This window comes from Lepidochelys olivacea, assembly GCF_965140295.1.
Source record: "Lepidochelys olivacea isolate rLepOli2 genome assembly, chromosome: 11".
Classification (NCBI taxonomy): Eukaryota; Metazoa; Chordata; order Testudines; family Cheloniidae; genus Lepidochelys; species Lepidochelys olivacea.
The window spans coordinates 52,399,686-52,409,259 of NC_140421.1; positions in this window are offsets into that span (position 1 = coordinate 52,399,686).

Consider the following 9,574-nt stretch of genomic DNA (forward strand, 5'->3'; position numbering starts at 1 on the left):
ATGGTGCTTACAGCATATGTAAACTGAACAGAGTGCATGCTTTAGAGGCTCTAGACAGTATACAGAGCCTTGACAAAAATTCCAGTGTAATTCAAAGTGAATTAAAATGAGTCTCAGAGGCACAATTAGGCAGTGAATTGTGGGGAGAGGGGACAGGCTTTTTTCATTATTCCTGTATTCCATTTCTTTTGTGAACAGATCAGATATTGTCATTAAGTCTAACTTTCTTTTCAAAACAACATCACAGACAAGTGGTTGAAGGAAACTGTGAAATGCATATCCTTTCCCAATCCAGGTTTCTGCATGCAGAAGGCTAGCCTTCTGTATGGATGCCATTCCCCCCCTCAGATATGTATACCATTGCCTTGTTTATAAACCCAAACTTCCTCACTACAGCTAGGCACCTGTGTCTCTGACACACCTAAGTCTCTTTGGCTCTTCCAGCAAAATTCCAATGTTTACATTGCCTTGTAGTTGTCTTTGGTGCATGCAAACATACCCAACCAGTTTCCTATTTCCTTAAATTGCCTCAGTCAGCTGCAGATTGACTCTGTCCTCCCTAGCAACGACCACCCCTTCTGTCTTGATGCTATCTGCAGACTTGTCCCACTTTCTAGACACATATTCAGTTTCTGACAAGATTGGTCCCCATGTTGAGCCTTGGGATACTTTGTTTTCATCTTTCTAGCCAGGTACATTTGCTTGTGTTGATGCTTGCCCTGAGGACTTTGCTTACCAGCTTCCGGTAGTGGTATATTATTAAACACCTGGCAACTTATATTTTGTCACATCAGCTAAGATCAGGTGGTATGCCCCTGGCCTCAGTTCCTACAAGCAAACTCCCCAGGACAGGTAGCAGAGCTTTTCCAGTGGAGGGCCCTAATCTGCAGGGGCGGTGAGTTATATGGGGCCGTGATGCCCAGGCTCCAGGAATTTCAGGGTCTCTCCCCTAGCCCTGCCTGGAGTGTCTCCCAGCCCCTGACTGCTGCCCCTCCCGGCACCCTTCCTCTGGGCCCTGGAGCATCCCTGGAGCATGAAAGTGGGCGGCTCCAGCTGCCGTGCCGCTCCATTCTGTTTATAAGCTTCCTATGTTGGGTAATTTGTGTTTGATTTTGTATCTTTTTACATTTTTGTAAAGACCCCAGATGCTGAAGAGAAGGGCACTTTACAAGATCCTTAAATATTATCACTCAACGCTGAATTTAACAAGTGTCCTAGTCATTATTTTTCATTGAAATCAATGGCTAGGTAAGGGAATTAACTTAATTTATTATAATTTAAAAATAAAAAACTAAGTATCCTTAATCTAGTTTTCAAAAGCCCAGTGACATCACATAGTAATCTATATTCAGTCAGGAACCTCATTTGTGCAACAAACTTGGACCTGTTTAGGTACCATCCCCAAATTATAAATGTTTCATACAGTGTCAGGAAGTCATTTAAGACTAAATTGTACCTAGAATGTAATGTTAAACTGTATTATAATGTTTAGCCACCAGGTGGCACTGTGAATAACATACCTGTCCCAGGACTTCTCCTGGGGTAGAGCAGTTATATGCCACCTCTCACTCAGCGTCAGGGCTGAATCTCCAGGAAGAATCTAGCCCTCAGTGAGAGACTTTGGCATACCCAATACAACTCTTTTCATTTGTTGATTTTTAAACTTAACAGTTACAAATAGCAAAAGTGCTCTTATCTTGGATGTGAAGGTGGGGTGATCTGTTAAATGCATTCCTAGTGCATGATTAAATCTACTTTAAGAAGACTTGTCAGTCACACATTCAATACTCACAGTGGAAATGTCAATAATTTCAGGTAAGTACAGAAGTTGAAAACACCCACTCTTCAGGACCAGGAACCTTTATTAGCCCTCTCACAGGCTAATCAACAAAACACTCAAACACAGGGATATTGTGATGAATTAGTCATTAATAAACTTTAATTGTGTTTGTAACTGAACATGAAAAGGATAATCAGTGGGGAGCTTATACTTTGTCCACTCAGTTACTCAATTGTCAACCTCTGCTGTTTGTACATATCAATCATAGCAAATAAATCACTGATGCAGTAGAATGTTCACAAGCATTCAGATTAAACCACTTACATTGCGGAGCAAACAAGTAGTGAACTATAGCAACAGCATCAGAGAATGAAGTGTATGAATTATTGTCCAGAATTGAAGTGTATCGTCTAAAAGAATTCAGGCACATGCCAGGACATGTAAATGTCTCAGTTGGATTCCAGTACACTTCTCAAATAGCTGTTTGTTGAAAAGCATTCTGCATGGAAGCATACTAATTAACAGTAACACTTAGCGTCAGACTCAACATTAGTCTTTCAACTATTCAAATAATTTAATTCCAAATGTCCTTAAAAATTAGAGCAAAAGTGATGTCATAGACGATCGGGGTTGGAAGGGACCTCAGGAGGTCATCTAGTCCAACCCCCGATCAAAGCAGGATCAATCCCCAACTAAATCATTCCAGCCAGGGCTTTGTCAAGCCTGACCTTAAAAACTTCTAAGGAAGGAGATTCCACCACCTCCCTAGGTAACGCATTCAGTGTTTTACCACCCTCCTAGTGAAAAAGTTTTTCCTAATATCCAACCTAAACCTCCCCCACTGCAACTTGAGACCATTACTCCTCATTCTGTCATCTGCTACCACGGAGAACAGTCGAGATCCATCCTCTTTGGAACCCCCTTTCAGGTAGCTGAAAGCAGCTATCAAATCCCCCCTCATTCTTCTCTTCTGCAGACTAAACAATCCCAGTTCCCTCAGCCTCTCCTCATAAGTCATGTGTTCCAGTCCCCTAATCATTTTTTGTTGCCCTCCACTGGAGGTTTTCTAATTTTTCCACATCCTTCTTGTAGTGTGGGGCCCAAAACTGGGCACAGAACTCCAGATGAGGCCTCACCAATGTCGAACAGAAGGGAATGATCACGTCCTTCGATCTGCTGGCAATGCCCCTACTTATACATCCCAAAATACCATTGGCCTTCTTGGCAACAACGGCACACTGTTGACTCATATCCAGCTTCTTGTCCACTGTAACCTCTAGGTCCTTTTCTGCAGAACTGCTGCCTAGCCATTTAGTCCCTAGTCTGTAGCGGTGCATTGGATTCTTCCGTCCTAAGTGCAGGACTCTGCCCTTGTCCTTGTTGAACCTCATCAAACAAATTAGAGGATTGGGCCAAAAGAAATCTAGGTCCCTCTGTATCCTATCCCTACCCTCCAGCTTATCTATCTCTCCTCTCAGTTTAGTGTCATCGGCAAACTTGCTGAGGGTGCAATCCACACCATCTTCCAGATCATTAATGAAAATATTGAACAAAACCGGCCTGAGGACCGACTCTTGAGGCACTCCACTTGATACCGGCTGCCAACTAGACATGGAGCCATTGATCACTACCCTTTGAGCCCGATGATCTAACCAGCTTTCTATCCACCTTATAGTCCATTCATCCAGCCCATACTTCTTTAATTTGCTGGCAAGAATACTGTGGGAGACTGTGTCAAAAGCTTTGCTATAGTCAAGGAACAACATGTCCACTGCTTTCCCCTCATCCACAGAGCCAGTTATCTCATCATAGAAGGCAATTAGATTAGTCAGGCATGACTTGCCCTTGGTGAATCCATGCTGACTGTTCCTGATCACCTTCCTCTCCTCCAAGTGCTTCAGAATTGATTCCTTGAGGACCTGCTCCATGATTTTTCCAGGGACTGAGGTGAGGCTGACTGGCCTGTAGTTCCCCGGATCCTCCTTCTTCCCTTTTTTAAAGATGGGCACTACATTAGCCTTTTTCCAGTCATCCAGATCGGGACCTCCCCCAATCGCCATGAAAGTTTTCAAAGATAATGGCCAATGGCTCTGCAATCACATCCGCCAACTCCTTTAGCACTCTCGGATGCAGTACATCCGGCCCCATAGACTTGTGCTCATCCAGCTTTTCTAAATAGTCCTGAACCACTCCTTTCTCCACACAGGGCTGGTCACCTCCTCCCCGTGCTGCGCTGCCCAGTGCAGTAGTCTGGGAACTGACCTTGTTCATGAAAACAGAGGCAAAAAAAGCATTGAGTACATTAGCTTTTTCCACATCCTCTGTCACTAGGTTGCCTCCCTCATTCAGTAAGGGGCCCACTTTTCTTGACTTTCTTCTTGTTGCTAACATACCTGAAAAACCCTTCTTGTTACTCTTAACATCTCTTGCTAGTTGCAACTCCAGGTGTGATTTGGCCTTCCTGATTTCACTCCTGCATGCCCGAGCAATATATTTATACTCTTCCCTGGTCATTTGTCCACTTCTTGTAAGCTTCTTTTTTGTGTTTAAGATCAGCAAGGATTTCACTGTTAAGCCAAGCTGGTCGCCTGCCATATTTACTATTCTTTCTACACATTGGGATGGTTTGTCCCTGTAACCTCAATAAGGATTCTTTAAAATACAGCCAGCTCTCCTGGACTCCTTTCCCCCTCATGTTATTCTCCCAGGGGATCCTGCTCATCAGTTCACTGAGGTTGTCAAAGTCTGCTTTTCTGAAGTCCAGGGTCCGTATTCTGCTGCTCTCCTTTCTTCCTTGTGTCAGGATCCTGAACTCGACCATCTCATGGTCACTACCTCCCAGGTTCCTATCCACTTTTGCTTCCCCCACTAATTCTTCCCAGTTTGTGAGCAGCAGGTCAAGAAGAGCTCTGCCCCTAGTTGGTTCCTCCAGCACTTGCACCAGGAAATTGTCCCCTACACTTTCCAAAAACTTCCTGGATTGTCTGTGCACTGCTGTATTGCTCTCCCAGCGGATATCAGGGTGATTGAAGTCTCTCATGAGAACCAGGGCCTGCAATCTAGTAACTTCCGTTAGTTGTCGGAAGAAAGCCTCGTCCACCTCATCCCCCTGGTCCAGTGGTCTATAGCTGACTCCCACCACAACATCACCCTTGTTGCTCACACTTCTAAACTTAATCCAGAGACTCTCAGGTTTTTCTGCAGTTTCATACCGGAGCTCTGAGCAGTCATACTGCTCTCTTACGTACAATGTAACTCCCACAACTTTTCTGCCCTGCCTGTCCTTCCTGAACAGTTTATATCCATCTGTGACAGTACTCCAGTCATGTGAGTTATCCCACTAAGTCTCTGTTATTCCAATCACATCATAATTCCTTGACTTTGCCAGGACTTCCAGTTCTCCCTGCTTGTTTCCCAGGCTTCTTGCATTTGTGTATAGGCACTTGAGATAACTTGCTATTTGTCCTGCTTTCTTAGTATGAGGCAGGAGCCCTCCCCTCTTGTGCTCTCCTGCTCGTGCTTCCTCCTGGTATCCCACGTCCCCACTTACCTCAGGGCTTTGGTCTCCTTCCCCCGGTGAACCTAGTTTAAAGCCCTCCTCACTAGGTTAGCCAGCCTGCTTGCAAAGATGCTCTTCCCTCTCTTCGTTAGGTGGAGCCTGTCTCTGCCTAACACTCCTTCTTGGAACACCACCGCATGGTCAAAGAATCCAAAGCCTGTTCTCCAACACCACCTGCGTAGCCATTCGTTGACTTCCACGATTAGATGGTCTCTACCCAGGCCTTTTCCTTCCATGGGGAGGATGGACGAGAACACCATTTGCACCTCAAACTCCTTTATCCTTCTTCCCAGAGCCACGTAGTCTGTAGTGATCCACTCAAAGTCATTTTTGGCAGTATCATTGGTGCCATGTGGAGAAGCAGGAAGGGGTAGCGATCTGAGGGCTTGATGAGTCTCAGCAGTCTCTCCGTCACATCGTGAATCCTAGCTCCTGGCAAGCAGCAGACTTCTCGGTTTTCCCAGTTGGGGCAGCAGATAGATGACTCAGTCCTGCTGAGGAAAGAGTCCCCAACCACCACCACCCACCTCCTTCTCTTGGGAGCGGTGGTCATGGAAGCCGCAACCCTAGGACAGTGTGTCTCATGCCTTCCAATCGGCGGAGTCTCCTTCTGTACCCTTCCCTCAGATGTATCATCTAGTCTACTCTCCGCATTAGTACCTGTGGCGAGAACATGAAAATGGTTGCTTACCGGTATCTGCGTTGCTGGTACATGAACACTCCCCTTTCTTCTTCTGGAATTCACATGCTGCCAAATTTCTTCACCATCCTTCTGTCCCTGCTGCACAGCCTGCTCTGAATCTTCAGAACATTGTGTCCGTAGAAGCATATTCTGATGTCTGTCCAGGAAATCTTCAGTTTATCTTATGCAACGCAGGGTCGATACTTGTTTCTCCAGATCTTGAACTTCTCTTTCAATATGGAGACCAGCTTGCACTTTGTACAGATAAAGTCGCTTCTGTCCTGGGGAAGAAAGACAAACATGGCACATCCAATGCAGATGACAACAGCTGAACACTCCCCATCCATATTACCTTCCTTCTATGAGCTTCCTTAGGAGTTGTAGTAACTACCCAGAGAAGCCGGCAAGATGTAAGCCTCAGTGGGCTCTCCACAGGCAAACTCCCTCTGTTAGCTTCTCTGCTGTTCGCCGCTCAGCTGGTTCACAGCTCACTGGCTTTTTATAACAGGCAGGCCCACTCAAGGCTCACCTGGAACAAAGCACTCCCAATTCACACTTTTCAAACAACCAATCAAGCACATGATCAAACTGTCCCCACAACAGACACTCAGATACTCACCAACACAGCCTCCCTAATGCAGCCCCTAGCGTATCTCCTCTCAGACAGATCCCAGGCAAACTCCCTCTGTTAGCCTCTTTGTTGTTCGCTGCTCAGCTGGTTCGCAGCTAACTGGCTTTTTTGTAACAGGCAGGCCCACTCAAGACTCATTTGGAACAAAGCACTCCCAATTCACACTTTTCAAACAACCAATGTCTGCAATGTAGTCAGCTACAAATTGTGGGTTTCCTGCTGTGATACTTGTGCGGTTTGATGGGGTTTATATAAATTTGCCCTAGCTACAGCAATTCATGTTAATTTTGGAATGACTCTCCTTGGGTCTTACAATGTTATCTATTATTAAAATAGAGAGAAAGGACAAGGTGAGACAAAAAGTAAAGGGGACATCCTCACAGTGATCTCACTGACTTTGGCTAAAAGTTCTGACAAAATCCCACAGATTTGTGAGAAAATTCTGTGCAAATGTTGCCAAATCATAGAATCATAGACTATCAGGGTTGGAAGGGACCTCAGGAGGTCATCTAGTCCAACCCCCTGCTCAAAGCAGGACCAATCCCCAACTAAATCCAGCCAGGGCTTTGTCAAATTTCCCTCTGATTTCTGTTGATCCTCCCTGTTGGTAAAAATATGATCCAGTATCTATGAAAGTCAACGGACTTTCAATCAGTTTCAATTGGCATTGGATTAATCCCACTAAGCGTTGTGCATTATTTGCCTGATCCAAAGCCCATTTGCTTCGCTGGGTTTTGGATTATAACCTATTAGTTAATGTCCATTGTCTTCGGTGGTAGCTATGGATGCTCTGAAATTAGGCCATAAACCTTACCCAGTCACACAGGTCCTGATCCACAATGGTATTTAGAGACCCATTCCAGTAGGCAGCCTCTGAGCACACCTGCTTGACCGGACCCCACACATGAGTCAAGTACAGTACAGGATTTTGCCTTCTATGTCTGTCTTCTGATGATTGGTAACCAAGGACACAAGCAGCTTACACACAGTACTGGCTGGATATATCAGGCCTCTGCAATGCTTAATGGAGGAACAAAAAGGTACATGAACTCTGATAATGATTTCTTGCTTTTTCACTTTTACATTTTTCCCATTAAACTTGTTTTTCAGTGTTTCATTCCTAGCCTCATTTTCTTCTTAAGTGAATTAGCAGAGAAACGAACTAAGCACCTGGGCAACCCTGTGTAAGCAAAAAGAAAAGGATTACTTGTGGCACCTTAGAGACTAACCAATTTATTTGAGCATAAGCTTTCGTGAGCTACAGCTCACTTCATCAGATGCATACAAGTGAGCTGTAGCTCACGAAAGCTTATGCTCAAATAAAATGGTTAGTCTCTAAGGTGCCACAAGTACTCCTTTTCTTTTTGCGAATACAGACTAACACGGCTGCTACTCTGAAACCTGTGTAAGCACTGAGCCTTGGTATTTTGGGAAGGGAAATCCTGTCTTTCCCTGACTATTCATAACAGGCAATTCCATTTTTGTTTCTGTGACCCAGCTCTAATGATAGCAGCGATGCGCTGTTGGACTTCCCTGGGGAGGTTGTAGGTTGCTGAAGTTGAGCTTTTATGCAAGGGGATTAGGACCACTAGCAACCCAAAAACTACATTTGCAAGGTTTGGTGAATGAACCACACACAAACGAAAATTGTTGGTGTTCACACACTTCTAGTTGTTACTTGATCACCAAGGCCTACAGATAGCAGTTTCCATGTTACCAATTTATGATGGTGGCATCTAGTGGTTAAACTAGGAAACCAGGACTTATTGTTCCTGGCTTTGCCACTGACTTACCATCGGGTTATTTAAATTCTCTGTGCCTTGCTTCAGCCATCTGTGTTGTGAGACCTAATTAGATGTTTGTAAAGAACATTGACCTACTCAGATGAAGCAAGGCGCTGAAGTGCAAAACAATATACTACTATTAGTAATTATTAAAATAATAGGTTTAGCCAAGAAAAAGGAAGCTTTTAAAACCAGGAACTCATATAACTTGTTTAACAAATACCCTTCTGCAGGGTTCACTCCTTCATTTCTGCTGTCCATTTCTGGTAAAGGGCTATGAAATGAACACAGTTTTTTTCTAAACACTAATTAGAATCTTTCCCTTAATTTCTTTTTACACATTTGTGGTTCTTTCATTCTCAAGCTTTTGAGGCCTATCTTCTCAAATTATAGCACTAGTTCTAACCAATTTCTTTCTTTCTGTTCTTGCTTATACTAGGAAAAAAAGTTATTTTTTTAAACCCTAGTGTAGGCAAGTTATATGTTCACATATTAGGTGGACACCAGGGATTTATTCAAAATGTCAAAACCATGTCTGCAAAGGCTTAACCATGTGTGCAAGTAAGGATATTACTACCCTGCAATCAGGGGAGTGATTGCAGTTTGTGTAGACACACACTGCAAGTCAGTGAAGATGTGGCAGCATGGACTTCAGTTTGGTTGTACAAGCCCACCTGAAACCACTGTGTAATTCAGCCCATGCTGAAATCTGTGCTGCTTAGCCTTCATTAGGTACTCATAATACTTAAATTAAAGCTAGATCAGATATGTCTGCACATGCTGCAGTTACACCTCTGATTGTGGTATAGACATATCCTAGGCTCTAGGACAGGGGTGGGCAAACTACGGCCCAGGGGCCACATCCGGCCCTTCAGACATTTTAATCCAGCTCTTTAGTTCTCTCCTGGGAGCAGCGTCCGAGGCTTGCGCGGCTCCCGAAAGCAGCGGCATGTCCGCCTTTCAGCTCCTATGCGTTGGGGCAGCCAGGGGGCTCTGCATGCTGCCCCCTCCCCAAGTGCCACCTGCACAGCTCACAGAAACGCTGGCCAATGGGAGCTGCAAGGGCGGCGCCTGTGGACAGGACAGTGTGCAGAGCTGCCTGGCTGCACTGCCCTGTAAGAGCTGGAGAGGGGACATG